At 38.0% G+C, this 17,963-nt stretch overlaps 1 protein-coding gene across 1 annotated transcript in view; it reads left to right on the forward strand.

Annotated features, from left to right (window-relative positions):
• Positions 1-1,688: 1,688 nt before the first annotated feature.
• Pif1A (PFTAIRE-interacting factor 1A) overlaps positions 1,689-17,963 on the forward strand; it is a 463,696-nt gene continuing 447,421 nt past the window's right edge. Inside the window, exon 1 of the mRNA XM_067788419.1 lies at positions 1,689-2,246. The gene's annotated coding sequence lies outside the window, so the exon portion shown is untranslated. The remainder of the gene's footprint in view (positions 2,247-17,963) is intronic.

Here is a 17,963-nt window from a genome sequence, read left to right on the forward strand (position 1 = left end):
TACTTATATACTGTAAAGATGTTAAATTTTTTGTTAAAATTTTACTTAAAAAATTTTTTTTTTAAAAGTGGGTGTGGTCCTTCTCCGATTTTGCTAATTTTTATTAAGCGTACATATAGTAATTGAGGTAACGTTGCTGCCAAATTTCATCATGATATCTTCAACGACTGCCAAATTACAGCTTGCAAAATTTTTAAAATACCTTCTTTTAAAAGTTTTTCCTAATTTTCTATTCTGCGTCATAAGTTCAACTCACCTACCAAATTTCATCGCTTTATCTGTCTTTGGTAATGAATCATTGCACTTTTTCGGTTTTTCGAAATTTTCGATATCGAAAAAGTGGACGTGGTTATAGTCCGATATCGTTCATTTTAAATAGCGATCTGAGATGAGTGCTCAGGAACCTACATACCAAATTTCATCAAGATACCTCAAAATGTACTCAAGTTGTCGTGTTAACGACGGACGGACGGACGGACATGGCTCAATCAAATTTTTTTTCGATCCTGATGATTTTGATATATGGAAGTCTATATCTATCTTGATTCCTTTATACCTGTACAACTAACCGTTATGCAATCAAAGTTAATATACTCTGTGAGCTCTGCTCAACTGAGTATAAAAAATAAGTCCCTTAGTCAAAACGTATCCAAAACAATAAATAAAATATACAAAAAGTTAATAAATTCACCAACTCAAATATTTTTAGGTTATGGATATGTCGAAAAACCAAAAACCAATTGGTTGGCTATGGTATGGTTATGGCTTTAGCGTTATAGTATGGCACCATTAATCGATTACATTGATTTCCATAAGGTTGGTTCGATCAGCTGTTTTATCTGGTTATGGATAAGTGAGAATTAATTGGCCCTTAACTCTATTAAGGCTTTACCATTTACTTAGGCAACAATTTATTTCAGAAAAGAAAACGCTATAAGATAAAGTAGAATACTAGTCTAAAAATAAAACCAAAAATCAGGAACGAAGTTATAACTTTGCAAATTTTCACATAATTTCGCAAAATTAATTGCTTTGTCGTTTTGCTTGCTGTGCTCTAAGCAATTACAAACAAATTTTTAGGAAATTGTTGTTTTTCACTGATTGGGTGTCGAATTGAAGTGCCGGCAGTCACCGTGTACAAACAAAACATACTTACAAGCGCCACCTCTCACCGCGGGATCTTACTAATACCCAACGTATGTATACATTGCGATCATTTACATGTATGTGTGTATGTATGTATGAAGTCATCGTCATTTTGACTGACTGCATTTGAATGCGTACAACATGTCGTATGAGTAACACTATTTTTAGCTGAAACAATTTCTAAGATAATAAAAACAATCAAAAGTGAGGACAGCGGTGATGCGTACGTATAGAGCCATTACAAACACACACAAACTTACATCATATGTAATACAATTATAAACATACAAAATTTTGTATAAGAAAAGTGTGTTTTGATATTGTTGTGCTGCATTTTTTTGTGGAGCCCAAAAGAGCAATGAAAAGAGAAGTACAAATGTATTTTGTGAAAGTGAGGTAAGACGGGGAGTACACAGAGCAGCCACAAGTGGACATGGACATTTTCGAATGACTTTAGTTTGCCCACATAACTCGAGCGAGGTAGTTGATGATGAGATTTTAAAAAATTATGAAGGGAAAAGGGCAAAAAATGTAGTGAAGCGATATTTGAAGAAAATTCAGGTATTTCAAATCGTCGAAAAAAAATACAAAATTCTAAATCTAATTCGGCGAAAGTGAATTGGAAACTTAGATGAGAAAGTAAAAAAATTCACGAGATATGCAAAGCATCCTTAAAATAGTTTTAAAGATATTTATTTGCAAACTTCGAGAGTAACACAAATGAATTGCAATGAATTTTAATTAATTTTTTTTAATGTGTAAATGGATTTTGTAAAATAGTTGAAGAAAGCTGTGTCAGTCCGTTGAAAGTGTTTTTGCGTTAAAGTTATGGAAATCGTTGCATGCGAAGAAGTGAGTTTTTTTTTATTGATATGAAGTGATTTGTTTGAAAAAGATTGTAAAGTGGTAATTGGAGGAATCTATTCCATTGTTTCATGTGCGAAGAGACTTATATAACTGTACAAATGTTGCAAATTTTTTAATATCCTAAGTGAAAACTTTAAATACAAAGAAAAAAAAAAGAGAGAGAAAAAAGACTGGAAAAATAAACATTAATTTCAAGAATCGAAACATATTAACGACAAAAATATACATTTTTGGTAAGTAATTTTTTCACCTTTTTTGTGTGCGCATAATTTTAAGGCCACTGTACTGATATACAAGAAATTTCCAATATTTCATATTTCATATTTATTTGTTTGTTTACTCCCTTAGCACATTAAGACGCTGAGTCTTTTTTTGTACGTTTTACATATAAATTACAGAGTTTACTGATATTAGAATATAAAGTAACTTAAATTAGAAGAAACCTCACGAGCGAGGCAGAGCGGGATGTAAGAGACATCCCTATGAAAAATGATTTGCAACTGCCGCCTTAAAGCATCTATCTGATTTAATACATTTAATTGACATTGGCAATGAGTTCCATAGTCGCACAGCACTAACAAAGAACAATCTAGACCCCGGTAGAGATACAAATCGTGGTACTACAATATTATTAGTACGGGAATATGTTACAAAGCTGAGTTTTTCATAAAGATAGCCGGGTTTCTGGTACCTAATAATTTTGAACAAAAAAAAAATTACGTTCCTAGTCTGAAGGTAATTTTCCAAGCTCCTTCCATGAATATTTTTTGTGTAGATGGAGATGTGATCAAACTTTCTCTTACCGTATATAAACCTCGCAGCATTATTCAGAGCTAGGTTTAATTTCCTATTGGATTCTGAGTCAAGATCTCCATATACAAGTTCGAAATAGGTGAATTGTGGGAAAACGAGAGCCTTTACTAGTTTAATTTTTGTGTTAACTGGAAGATAAGAACAGCCAAGCCACAACCTACTAAGAACATAATATATTTTCGAGACAGCAAAATTAATGTGGTTTATGCAAGTAAGCCGGGAGTTCATCCTAAACCCAAGATTAGTCACAGCCGGAAGAAAAGGTATTTTGGTTTCATCCAGTACTATAGATGGCAATTCATTTAAGTCATGGGAGTTGAAGGATATTGGCAGGACTTGTGTTTTTGCCGGATTTAGGCTAAGTCCATTCACCTAGGCCCAATCTGATATAGCTTTTAGGTCATCATTCATTCTACATACTAAATCTTCGCATAGACCAATAGGACGCGAAAGGTAGATCTGAGTGTCATCCGCATACAAGTGTATATATGTATTTTGGCAACAGCTGACAATGTTATTTATAACAAGTAAGGAAGGCTAAGTTCGGGTGTAACCGAACATTACATACTCAGTTGAGAGCTATGGAGACAAAATAAGGGAAAATCACCATGTAGGAAAATGAACCTAGGGTAACCCTGGAATGTGTTGTTTGTACGATATGGGTATCAAATGAAAGGTGTTAATGAGTATTTTAAAAGGGAGTGGGCCTTAGCTCTATAGGTGGACGCCTTTTCGGGATATCGTTATAAAGGTGGACCAGGGGTGACTCTAGAATGCGTTTGTACAATATGGGTGTCAAACGAAAGGTGTTAATGAGTCTTTTAAAAGGGAGTGGACCTTAGTTCTATGGGTGGACACCTTTTCGAGATATTGCCATAAAGGTGGACCAGGGGTGACTCTAGAATTTGTTTGTACGATATGGGTATCAAATGAAAGGTGTTCATTAGTATTTTAAAAGGGAGTGGGCCTTAGCTCTGTAGGTGGACGCCTTTTCGGGATATCGTTATAAAGGTGGACCAGTGGTGACTCTAGAATGCGTTTGTACAATATGGGTGTCAAACGAAAGGTGTTAATGAGTATTTTAAAAGGGAGTGGGCCTTAGCTCTATAGGTGGACGCCTTTTCGGGATATCGTTATAAAGGTGGACCAGGGGTGACTCTAGAATGCGTTTGTACAATATGGGTGTCAAACGAAAGGTGTTAATGAGTCTTTTAAAAGGGAGTGGACCTTAGTTCTATGGGTGGACACCTTTTCGAGATATTGCCATAAAGGTGGACCAGGGGTGACTCTAGAATTTGTTTGTGCGATATGGGTATCAAATGAAAGGTGTTAATAAATATTTTAAAAGGGCGTGGGCTTTAGTTCTATAGGTGGACGCCTTTTCGAGATATCGCCATAAAGGTGGACCAGGGGTGACTCTATAATTTGTTTGTACGATATGGGTATCAAAAGAAAGGTGTTAATGAGTTTTTTAAAAGGGCTTTGGCCTCAGTTCTATAGGTGGACGCCTTTTCAAGATATCGCCATAAAGGTGGACCAGGGGGGACTCTAGAATTTGTTTGTACAATATGGGTATCAAATGAAAGGTGTTAATGAGTATTTTAAAAGGGAGTGGGCCTTAGTTCTATAGGTGGACGCCTTTTCGAGATATGGCCATAAAGGTGGACCAGGGGTGACTCTAGAATTTGTTTGTACGATATGGGTATCAAATGAAAGTGTTAATGAGTATTTTAAAAGGGAGTCGGCCTTAGCTCTATAGGTGGACGCCTTTTCGGGATATCGTTATAAAGGTGGACCAGGGGTGACTTTAGAATGCGTTTGTACAATATGGGTGTCAAACGAAAAGTGTTAATGAGTATTTTAAAAGGGAGTGGGCCTTAGTTCTATAGGTGGACGCCTTTTCGAGATATGGCCATAAAGGTGGACCAGGGGTGACTCTAGAATTTGTTTGTACGATATGGGTATCAAATGAAAGGTGTTAATGAGTATTTTAAGAGGGAGTGGGCCTTAGTTCTATGGGTGGACGCCTTTTCGAGATATGGCCATAAAGGTGGACCAGGTGTGACTCTAGAATTTGTTTGTACGATATGAGTATCAAATGAAAGGTGTTAATGAGTATTTTAAGAGGGAGTGGGCCTTAGTTCTATGGGTGGACGCCTTTTCGAGATATCGCCATAAAGGTGGACCAGGGGTGACTCTAGAATTTGTTTGTACGATATGGGTATCAAATGAAAGGTGTTAATTAGTATTTTAAAATGGCGTGGGCCTTAGTTCTATAGGTGGACGCCTTTTCGAGATATGGCCATAAAGGTGGACCAGGGGTGACTCTAGAATTTGTTTGTACGATATGGGTATCAAATGAAAGGAGTTAATGAGGATTTTAAAAGGGAGTGGGCCTTAGTTTTATAGACGGACGGCTTTTCGAGATATCACCATAAAGGTGGACCAGGGGTGATTCTAGAATTTGTTCGTACGATATGGGTATCAAATGAAAGGTGTTAATGAGTATTTTAAAAGGGAGTGGGTCTTAGCTCTACAGGTGGACGCCTTTTCGGGATATCGTTATAAAGGTGGACCAGGGGTGACTCTAGAATGCGTTTGTACAATATGGGTGTCAAACGAAAGGTGTTAATGAGTGTTTTAAAAGGGAGTGGGCCTTAGTTCTGTGGGTGGACGCCTTTTCGAGATATTGCCATAAAGGTGGACCAGGGGTGACTCTAGAATTTGTTTGTACGATATGGGTATCAAATAAAAGGTGTTAATGAGTATTTTAAAAGGGAGTGGGCCTTAGTTCTATAGGTGGACGCCTTTTCGAGATATCGCCATAAAGGTGGGCCAGGGGTGACTCTAGAATTTGTTTGTACGATATGGGTATCAAATGAAAGGTGTTAATGAGTATTTTAAAAGGAAGTGGGCCTTAGTTTTATAGGTGGGCGCCTTTTCGAGATATCGCCATAAAGGTGGACCAGGGATGACTCTAGAATTTGTTTGTACGATATGGGTGTCAAATTAAAGGTATTAATAAGAATTTTAAAAGTTGTTGTGGTAGTTGTATATGTGAAGGCGTTTTCGAGATTTCGAACAAAATGTGGAACAGGGTGACCCAGAACATCATCTGTCGGGTACCGCTAATTTATTTATATATGTAATACCACGAACAGTATTCCTGCCAGGATTCCAAAGGCTTTGGATTTCGCCCTGCAGAACTTTTTCATTTTCTTCTCCTTAATATGGTAGGTGTCACACCCATTTCACAAAGTTTTTTTCTAAAGTTATATTTTGCGTCAATACTTACTTACTTACTTAATTGGCGCTTAACCGTCTAAACGGTTATGGCTGTCCAACAAGGCGCGCCAGTCGCTCCTTCGCTCCGCCAACCGGCGCCAATTGGTCACAACAAGGGATTTTAAATCGTTTTCCACCTGGTCCTTCCAACGGAGTGGGGGCCGCCCTCTACCTCTGCTTCCATAGGCGGGTTCCGATAGAAACACTTTCTTGGCCGGAGCATCATCTTTCATTCGCATAACATGGCCTAGCCAGCGCAGCCGCTGCGTTTTAATTCGCTGGACTATGTTGATGTCTGCGTATAGCTCGTACAGCTCATCATTAAATCTTCTTCGGTACTCGCCATCGCCAACGCGTAGAGGTCCATAAATCTTTCGAAGAACTTTTCTCTCGAACACTCCCAAAGCCGCTTCATCTGCTGTTGTCATGGTCCATGCTTCTGCCCCATATAGCAGGACGGGTACGATAAGTGACTTGTAGAGTATGATTTTCGTTCGCCGAGAGAGGACTTTACTTTTCAATTGCCTACCTAGTCCAAAGTAGCATTTATTGGCAAGATTGATTCTTCGCTGGATTTCAGTGCTGATGCTGTTGCTAATGTTGATGCTGGTTCCCAAATAAACGAAGTCTTTTACTATTTCGAAATTATGGCTGCCAACAGTAGCGTGGTTGCCAAGGCGCATATGCGCTGACTCTTTGCTCGATGACAGCAGGTACTTCGTTTTGTCCTCATTCACCATCAAACCCATCTTTACCGCTTCTTTTTCCAGCTTGGAGTAAGCAGAACTACAACTTTTTTCGTATTTGGTATAGAATTATGGCATTTTTTTCATTTTTCGTAATTTTCGAAATCGAAAAAGTGGGTGTGGTCATAGTCGGATTTCGGCCATTTTTTATACCAATACAAAGAGTGTTCAAATAATTATGTGAACTGAGTTTAGTAAAGATATATCGATTTTTGCTCAAGTTATCGTGTTAAGGGCCGAGCGGAAGGACAGACGATCTACTGTGTATAAAAACTGGGCGTGGCTTCAACCGATTTCGCTCTTTTTCACAGAAAACAGTTACCGTTCTAGAATCTAAGCGCCTGCCAAATTTCACAAGGATTGGTAAATATTTGTTCGACTTATGGCATTAAATGTATCCTAGACAAATCAAATGAAAAAGGGCGGAGCCACGCCCATTTTGAAATTTTCTTTTGTTTTTGTGTTTTGTTGCACCATATCATTACTGGAGTTGAATGTTGACATAATTTACTTATATACTGTAAAGATATTAAATTTTTTGTAAAAATTTCACTTAAAAAAAAAATTTTTTTTAAGTAGGCGTGGCCCCTCTCCGATTTTGCTAATTTTTATTAAGCATACATATAGTAATACAAGTAACGTTCCTGCCAAATTTCATCATGATATCTTGAACGACTGCCAAATTACAGCTTGCAAAATTTCTAAATTACCTTCTTTTAAAAGTGGGTGGTGCCACGCCCATTGTCCAAAATTTTACTTAGTTTCTATTCTGCGTCATAAGTTCAACCCACCTACCAAGTTTCATCGCTTTATCCGTCTTTGGTAATGAATTATCGCACTTTTTCGATTTTTCGAAATTTTCGATATCGAAACAGTGGGCGTGGTTATAGTCCGATATCGTTCATTTTAAATAGCGATCTGAGATGAGTGCCCAGGAACCTACATACCAAATTTCGTCAAGATACCTCAAAATTTACTCAAGTTATCGTGTTAACGGACGGACATGGCTCAATCAAATTTTTTTTCGATACTGATAATTTTGATATATGGAAGTCTATATCTATCTCGATTCCTTTATACCTGTACAACCAACCGTTATCCAACCAAAGTTAATATACTCTGTGAGCTCTGTTCAACTGAGTATAAAAATAGTTAATAAAATGGGGCCTAGGATAGAACCTTGAGGCACACCAGAAGATACTACGCTCCGTTGCGATGTTATTGTCACACACAGTCTGCTGTAACCTATCTGAAAGATGACTCCTAATTAATTTTATAGACGTTGTGTCGAATCCAAAATAATGTTGTAATTTAAGTAATAAAATCTTATGGTTGACAGTGTCGAACGCTTTCAAAAATTTAAGAGGGCTAATATCGTTACCATTTTATTTTCAAAAGCAGGACGGATATCATCTGTTACTTTAAGTAGTGCAGTGGAGCAGCTGCGCCCAAACCTAAAGCCAGATTTGTACTCAGATAAAAGGTTATACTTCTTTAGGTGCAACACTACTTGGCATGAGATTAACTTTTCGAAGACTTTCGACAGTGATGACAAGATACTGATAGGTCTGTAATTTCCTGGGGAGTCATACGCATTTCCTTTTGCGGTCGGAGTGACATTTGATACTTTCCACTGTGAAGGAAAGGTAGATGACGCTAAAATAAAATTAAAAATATGCGTGAGGAAAGCGCACAAGGCTGAATTAGCTTTAAAAAGCGTAGATTAATACCGTCCACACCAACAGCATTTGATTTGATGGCGTAAAGGTACCTAACTTCATCCTCTTGGGTTACTGAATTAAAAGTAAACTCTACAGAACGATGGCATACGAGATCTTCATTTATTTCATACAATGACTCGTGTCCATCCGTTCTATTCATCCCGATAAAGTAACAGTTCATATCGTCTGCGTCAATCGTACATGTTACTCTGTCTTTTACGCCAACTCCTAGTGACTTAAGGTTTTTCCATAAGTTTTCAGTGGAAATACCATCAGCAAATTTGTTCTTAAAATATAACGATTTAGCTTGGCGAATTTTCGTCGTTGTCTTGTTTCGCAAACTACTATATGCGCTCCACCGTTCCCGAGTAGGATTACGCTTCCAGTACTTGTACGTTTTTTCTCGATCCTTAATGAGGTTTAAAATGGGTTTAGTGAACCACGGCTTTCTGCTATCGGTGATTATTATACACCGAGTAGGTACATATTTTTCGAATAAGCTTGTAACCATTGTTGTGAAATAACTTATTTTTTCATCAACACTTGGGAGGAACCAGCAGAAAGTCCAATCCATTGTACTAGCTGCACTTACTAAGGCAGGCATATTTATATTCTTAAAATCACGAAAAGTCAAGTTGGTCATTTGACGCGCCTTATTAAACATAATATCGTAACACAAAAATATCAATTCATGATCTGAAACACCTGCCAAAGGAAATTGATCAATGTGGTTTACTTTATCAACATCACTGACACCAAAAATATCTAACATGGATGGTTTGTTTTGATATGCAAAACGGGTAGCATATTTATTCACGATCGAAATGCCTACACTATTTAAGCTATTTTGTAGACTTTTGGATTTATTATCCTCATTTAAAATATCAATGTTAAAATCTCCGCATACAATGAAATGAACATAATTAACACATAGTTCATTAATTTTTGCAAATATTGACGTTAAGTCATTATATTATTTTCACACAGACGGCTTATTGAATAATAAAGTCAATTTTCTACATTAAGACGATTATTGAGCTCAATCTTCCCTACAAAATTCGAATCTATTATTATTTCATTAGTAGCTAATCGAATGCCTAATGAAGTCAAAAGCACAATGCAACTCTGTTGGTAGCGTTCCGCTTCCGTTCCCGCTTCTTAGTTTTTGGTGTGGTCAGTGCTTAAAAATGTCATTTGTCAAAGCAAATGTCATTGTCTGCATGGCGGAACGGTACAAGGTGGCCGCATCGAACAGCTGATTATAACCTTTTTTATTTGATTTGATACATCAACTACCGCCGCAGTACGATTTTGACATTTGTCCATCGAATTTACAAGTACATGGAATTTTTGTTGTTTGTAGGTATGCTACTCCTTGCTTCCACCTTGTATCGTTCCGCCATGATTGTCTGTCTCATCCTTCATACTAATCGAGCAGTTACTTCTGTGTGAAAGCAAAAAATTTAGGATTTCATTAGCAGGTGAAATGAGATCATTAAGTTTCTGTATGAAAACAGTATTAGACTTATGCGGGTTGTAAATACAAGCAACTGTGCACTTATAAGTATTATCGCTGAATTCAACGAACATACATTCAACAACATCAGTACAAGTGGACACATGTAAAACTTTACACTTTAGCTTGGACTTAAAATAAATAGTTATACCGCCACCTCTGCACCCAGTAGACCTGTCATTTCTCAAGAGGGAAAAGTCGCAAAGAGCATACCCTGAATTCGGGATATCTGCTTTAAACCAGGTCTCAGTTACACAAACCACATCAATTTCCGTTTTATTAAATATATGACTCAAATAGTCGAGTTTGGCCACCGTCACACTACGAGCATTAAAATGACAGATATTTAAACCTCGGTGATAATCGCATACTAACTTAAGTGCCACCCTAAGACTTTCCTTGCAGGGAAATACACACAGATGGCTGTTGCGCATTTATTATTTACTTCTCTAACCCATCTAACCAAGGTTAGGTTAGATTGAACTGCCCGGTCAATAAAGACCTCACATAACTAAACTGAATGTGTCCATAGTGTTACCAGAATTCGTATGACAACCAAACGGAAGAACCCCCAATCAGGTGCCAGGACTTAGTTACAGAATAAAGCCGTCCTCTTGATAAATATTAGAAGCTTTCTAGGTCCTCTAGCTTAATTGCTGCCTCGAGATTTGGTAACTCTGCCGCCCTTCATAGCTGGAGCCTTGATCTGTAGAGCGTAGGACAAGAACATATATCTTGCTCAAACGTCCTACACCTGCTGTAACTGACGAGGCATAACTTATAAGCATGTGACTCTAGAAGGCAGTGTCCAGTTAGTATACTTGTAAGTCTTAAGCCTTCTCTCTTCAGAGATATGAGCCATTTTGTGAATCCAATATCGTAGGCTTTGTGTATGATCTTAGAAATTTTGTCCACGCCTCTCCTACATGATGGATCATATGCAACGCTTTACCTTCTATCGACTTGTGACCGGGAACCCAGTAAAGATGTATGAACCGGCCTCAACGTGGAGGGAAGAATGAAGAAGGCATCGACGGTACTTTATGTATGTAAAAGAATGCTGGGGTGTACTTGTGGCTTATCACCCTCTCTCTCTCATTGGGTATTTTCAGCGATTGTAAGCTTATCCTATAAACGCAAAAAAGAGCCTTCGAGTGTCCTGAAAACCACCCCTATGGCTGCACTGTATGCCATTCTATATGCTCAACCTGTTGACCCGATGGCAAAAAACCTAGCGCTAACAACTGCAATGAGGCTAAGTGCTTTGTAGCAGTTTGAACGCCGATCATACGGCCATATTAGTATAGCGTCATCAAATACAGGACGAACAGACTACCTGATTTCGTATGTGCGCTTCGCAAAGGCTCTTAAAGCTACAATAGAGGGGGATGGTTGGCGCTAGGGTTCCCAAATGGCGGACGCGTGTACACCGATGATTCCAAAATAGTGGAAGGAGTAGGGTCTACTGTATACTGTGCTGATCCGGAAAGAAACAGATCCTACATGCTGCCAGATCACTGCAACGTTTTTCAGGCGGATGTAGTAGCCGTAATCAAAGCAGTAGAAACACTGTACAAAAATAGCTTAAACTGCAGCCGTGACAACTTTTATATTGACAGCCAAGCAGCAATTAAGGCAATAATCTCGTATAGCACAGCATCTAAATGCGTGTTAGTGTATAAGCAGTCTCTGGAGAGAATCGGGACAGGGAGAAGAATACATCTATATTGGGTCCCAAGGCATATGGGAATAGATGGGAATGAAACAGCAGATGAACCAGCTAAAAAGGTCGCATCCCTTGAAGCTTGCTTCGTAGACGCCCCAATTAGACTGGGCGAGATTAAGCGAAGGCGAGAGGTGCACATACTCGACCAAGTGGGAAAGGCGTGGGTCAAGCGCGGGACTGTAAAGTGTCGAAGATTATATGTAGGTCTCACAACCTTAGACTAACCAAGTTACGCCTGTCATTAAAAAGAGAGGACTTTAGACTCATAACTTTTGGGTATTGTGACTAGACACTTCCGGCTGCCTTTAAATTAGGCTTGGTCAGTGATAGCAGATGTAGGATTGTTTTTTGGAGAAGGAAACGATCCGCCACGTGTTGTAATTGCGCCCGGCGCTTGCCACGCTATGACTCTGGCTATTAAGAGTTATACTGCTGTCAGATATAGAAGCAGTAAGTGGCACAGGTCCTAGTATTTTAAAGCATAGGTACTGGTTTTGATAGGGTTTTTAAGTTTGGTTAAACACACTTCTGGTAAGACTACGGACGGACGGGGTGGAGCACAGGATCGCTTAGAAGGTACAATACGGTCATCTAAAATAGCTCCCGAGATGTTCGGGATAGTACCTTAATGGTGCTTGTTACCGGGATGTACCGGATTTATATCCGGCAAAGGACCATCAACATCGATAACACTCTGCAAAATCCTTGAAGCAATTGCTTTATCACTACAACAACAACATAAATAAACGTTGCTAACCACGTACAGGGCCGGCCGCTTGTGTGCGACGCGTCACTAGTTTTGTCGCCTGGCCTTTAAAACACGCACTGCAAAAGACTACAGGCTTTACAGATGCTGCACTCAGAACTACTTTCTTATGACCCCTAAACATCATCTACATAGTGAGGCAAATGTGCTCAACATTAAAGAACATAATGAAAGGCTGAACAGAAAGATTTTGCTTAGTTGTCACAATCTTGCCTACACAGCCGTTTGATCTAGATAAGATTAAGGAGGCCCTAAGCAAAATCCACACAGAATCGGTAAACGCCATTGCTAGGTCGCACTCTATTGTCAATATACACTATCCCACTTCGTTCTGGATACTGTAACAGGTTAAACTCTAACCTTGTAAGATTCCACCCCGACATAGTACGTAATGTTTGTCCTGCAGGAGATGTGTCCCCACATCATACCAACCATCTTTTCAGCTGTCTTGCCTCTAACAGCAACTTCCCTATGATCCACCTTTGTTGAAATTGATAGTTTCCTTGTACTCCCGTTAGAGCACTTTGATGACAATTTGTGATTGGTCGCACCAACAACAACAACAGAGATGGCACAAACAAAATTGTGAGCAAAAAAAATATCCATAAAAAAATTTTCGGGGAAACGCATTTTTTATTTGGCCACCCTAATACATATAATAGCAGGTGTGCGTACATATTTCAAAATTCATTCGAATAAAAAATTAAATTTTGTGGTCGCACGCGTTTGTAACCCAATTTTATATTTTCATAATTTACTATGCAATACAACTTGTCGGTGTAAATTATTTTCGTAACATGAATTTTAAAAAATATGGTATTTTCCTGCATCTTTATGTATTAACGAATGTAAGCTGCTCAACTCAGGTAAGATCATACATTTTAGGTGTAAGAAGAATGACATCTTTACATATGCCAGTACCGAAGAATCATCATTTTAATATTTGGATATTTTCATGTATTGACATATTCTTGTTAAGGTACAGTACATCCAGTCAGAGGCAGTGAGTTCTTGTTCGATATTCGTGCATCGCTATTCGCACCTTAGCTCCGTCATCAACCATGTGCGAGCATTTCTTTTGTTCTCAGAGACTTTTTTGTTTCAGCCTTAAATCAGTTTTTAAAATTGGTACCTTCTATGATCATCTATCAAGGTGACTCCTATTCGTGGAATTCCTTTAACCTGGTGTTGAAAATACGAAAGAGCCAAGGACTTAGTCTATCTGTGAGCCATACCCTGCAAAAGTCATCAGTACTCCATGTATGCATGTATGGGGTACTCGCTATGGACCAACCGAGTGCTCCAAAATTAACCACAATTCATACAAAAACAAGTAAGAAAGGCTAAGTTCGGGTGTAACCGAACATTACATACACAGCTGAGAGCTATGGAGACAAAATAAGGGAAAATCACCATATAGGAAAATGAACCAAGGGTAACCCTGGAATGTGTTTGTATGACATGCGTATCAAATGGAAGGTATTAAATAGTATTTTAAGAGGGAGTGGATCATAGTTCTATAGGTGGACGCCATTTAGGAATATCGCCATAAAGGTGGACCAGGGCTGACTCTAGAATTTGTTTGTACGATATGGGTACCAAACGAAAGTTGTTAATGAGTGTTTTAAAGGGCGTGGGCCTTTGTTCTATAGGTGGATGCTTTTTCGAGATATCGCCATAAAGGTGGACCAGGGGTGACTCTATAATGTGTTTGTACAATATGGGTATCAAATGAAAAGTGTTAATGAGTATTTTAAAAGGGAGTGGGACTTAGTTCTATAGGTGGACGCCTTTGCGAGATATCGTTATAAAGGTGGACCAGGGTTGACTCTATAATGCGTTTGTACAATATCGGTATCAAACGAAAGTTGATAATGAGTATTTTAAAAGGGGGTGGGCCTTACTTCTATAGGTGGACGCCTTATTATTAATGAGGGTTTTAAAAGGGAGTGGTGGTAGTTGTATATGTGAAGGCGTTTTCGAGATATTGACCAAAATGTGGACCAGGGTGACCCAAAACATCATCTGCGGGTACCGCTAATTTATTTATATATGTCATACCACGAACAGTATTCCTGCCAAGATTCTAAGGGCTTTTGATTTCGCCTTGCAGAACTTTTTCATTTTCTTCTACTTAATATGGTAGGTGCCACACACATTTTACAAAGTTTTTTTTTCCAAAGTTATATTTTGCGTCAATAAACCAATCCAATTACCATGTTTCATCTCTTTTTTCGTATTTTGTATAGAAATAAGGCATTTTTTTCATTTTTCGTAATTTTCGATATCAAAAAAGTGTGCGTGGTCATAGTCGGATTTCGGTCATTTTTTATACCAATACAAAGTGAGTTCAGATAAGTATGTGAACTAAGTTTAGTAAAGATATATCGATTTTTGGTCAAGTTATCATGTTAAGGGCAGAGCGGAAGGACAGACGGTAGACTGTGTATAAAAACTGGGCGTGGATTCAACCGCTTTCGCCATTTTTCACAGAAAACTGTTATCGTCCTAGAATCTAAGCCCTTAACAAATTTCACAAGGATTGGTAAATTTTTGTTCGACTTATGGCATTAAATGTATCCTAGACAAATGAAATGAAAAAGGGCGGAGCCACACCCATTTTGAAAATTTCTTTTATTTTTGTATTTTGTTGCACCATATCATTAGTGAAGTTGAATGTTGACATATTTTACTTATATACTGTAAAGATATTAAATTTTTTGTTAAAATTTGACTTATTATCGCACTTTTTCGGTTTTTCGATATCGAAAAAGTGGGCGTGGTTATAGTCCAATATTGTTCATTTTAAATAGCGATCTGAGATGAGTGCCCAGGAACCTACATACCAAGTTTCAGCATGATACCTCAAGATTTACTCAAGTTATCGTGTTAACGGACGGACGGACGGACGGATGGACAAGATGTACAAACAACCGTTATCCAATAAAAGTTATAAAATATGGTATGAGTATAAAAATATGGTCTTTTCCTCTATCTTTATGTATTAACGAATGTAAGCTGCTCAACTCAGGTAAGATCATAAATTTAAGGTGTAAGAAGAATGACATCTTTACATATGCCAGTACCGAAGAATCATCATTTTAGTATTTGGATATTTTCATGTATTGGCATATTCTTGATAAGGTACAGTACAGCCAGTCAGAGGCAGTGAGTTCTTGTTCGATATTCGTGCATCGCTATTCGCACCTTAGCTCCGTCATCTACCATGTGCGAGCATTTCTTATGTTATCAGAGACTTTTTTGTTTCAGCCTTAAATAAGTTTTTAAATTTATACCTTCTGTGATCATCTATAAAGGTGACTCCTGTTCGTGGAATTTCTTTAGCTTGGTGCTGGAAATTCGAAACAGCCGAGGACTTAGTCTGTCTGTGAACCAGAGTAAAAGTGCAGCAGAGAATCATTGCTACCGACTACTGTTACTGTGGACTGACTAAGCAGGTAAAAGGAGAAGTTTTCTCCATACGAACAGTAATAACGCTCTGTAAGTGTCGTCTGACAAGAAAAGATGGAATAGCACTTGAAGTGTTTGAAAATAAAACCTTTCAGAAACTTTATACTGATGTCTGTGGCATGTATAGAGTGAAGTGTATTGATGAGCAGGACGAGTTTTATGAAGATATGAATACTGTTAGACTATGCAATGCGAATATTTTAAAAACTCCAGCTGCCCGCATACCTCTACTAAGCTAGTTAGAGAGGAAGGCTCGAACCACTTGGTGCTCCCAACTGGAGAAAGTTATTGTGAAGCAGAAACGATTAGCGAAATAGCCAAAATGCCCTAAGGTGGCTAGGCGCATACATACATAAACTAAAAAGCCATAGAGTCATGCCGGTAGAAATGCAAAATGACCGGCTGTTCGAAGCATCGAACACATTTATAAATAATCGTCTAGGAAATTAAAAGAATTTCGACGGTATGCACCCAAAGCTTTGCGTATGCCATGGTAACCAACGATGGGTAGCATTGCGACTACATCGATGCACACACAAACATATGTAACAGTGACTGCCAGTAGAAATGGTACATACAGTTTTTATTTACTTTTACATATTGTGAAGAATATCAGCATCACTAAGCTGTTAGTTAATAATCACGCAACAACTAAAACATGAAGCAGCCACTCTTATGTACAAGGCAACGAAGAGATACCTCACACAGAGATGTAGTCATCAGCGAAGTAGTTACTCACACATACACACGCATATATGGGAGAGGCGTGTACTACAGATATACATGTATATATATAGCTGGTAACTAACCAAGCATGTGCTACAACTGTTCGCGAAATTACTAGACTTTAGGAGAAATGGGTGAAAGAGGAAATCAGTTTTGATTTAACCGTCCTGTGCATAGATGGGTACACGGGTACCTTTTGCATATTCAAAAGCCATTTTTAAATAATCTACAAATAGAAACGAGTTAACATTTTGTGGCATCGTATGGGAGTAAGTTTTCTACAAAAAGGAGAGAAAATATTTTCAAATATAATTTCATAAAGATGATTTTTTTAATAAATTAGTTTTTTATTACTAGTTCTCATGGCAGGGATACCCAGGTACCACTCGTTCTCACGGTTTTACGTAATCTACAAATAGAAACATGTTAAAATTTTGTGGCATCCTATGGGAATAAGTTTTCTGCAAAAAGGAGAGAAAATTTTTTCAAATATACTTTCATAAAGATGGTTTTATAATAAATTAGTTTTTTATTGCTAGTTCTCATGGCTGAGATACCCAGGTACCACTAGTAGTTCTCACGTATGAACTGCCTTGCCATGCGAACTAAGAAGAAAAATTATTCATGAACAGGACGGTTAAACACGCTATTGGTTGTGAAGTATAATTGTGAAGTACTACCCCCAAAGTACTATAAATTAAGACCAGTTTGCAATACTGAATATTGGAGTGATTTGTGCAACAGTTTAGCGATTCGAACGTTAGCAGAAGGTTTGAAACAAGCGGAATTTCCCTAAATTCGTTACAATATTCTGACTCGCAGTGAATGGAAATTATTTCAGTTCGGTCTTCACTAAAGCATTAAAAAATATTGAGACAGTTGCAATTTTTTATAACAATTGACAGTCACCGGGAGCCAGCATAAGGGCGTTAACTGAAATATAAAATTATAGCAAGCCTTCGAATACCCAGTTTTTTAGCTCGTGCAGTTTTATATAACAAAGTGTAAACTTGAAATCGTTTCTAGTTACTGTTGATTTTTGAAAACAATTTTGACAATAGGAAAAATTACAAAGGAAGAAAATAAATAATAATATTTTGAATAATAAAGTAAAAAGAAATAAAGTAAAGAGGCCTAAAGGCCCAAGCACATTCGACGTTAGCGTTTTGGATCTTACGCT

Source organism: Eurosta solidaginis, chromosome 1 (assembly GCF_040869045.1).
Source record: "Eurosta solidaginis isolate ZX-2024a chromosome 1, ASM4086904v1, whole genome shotgun sequence".
NCBI classification, from domain to species: Eukaryota; Metazoa; Arthropoda; class Insecta; order Diptera; family Tephritidae; genus Eurosta; species Eurosta solidaginis.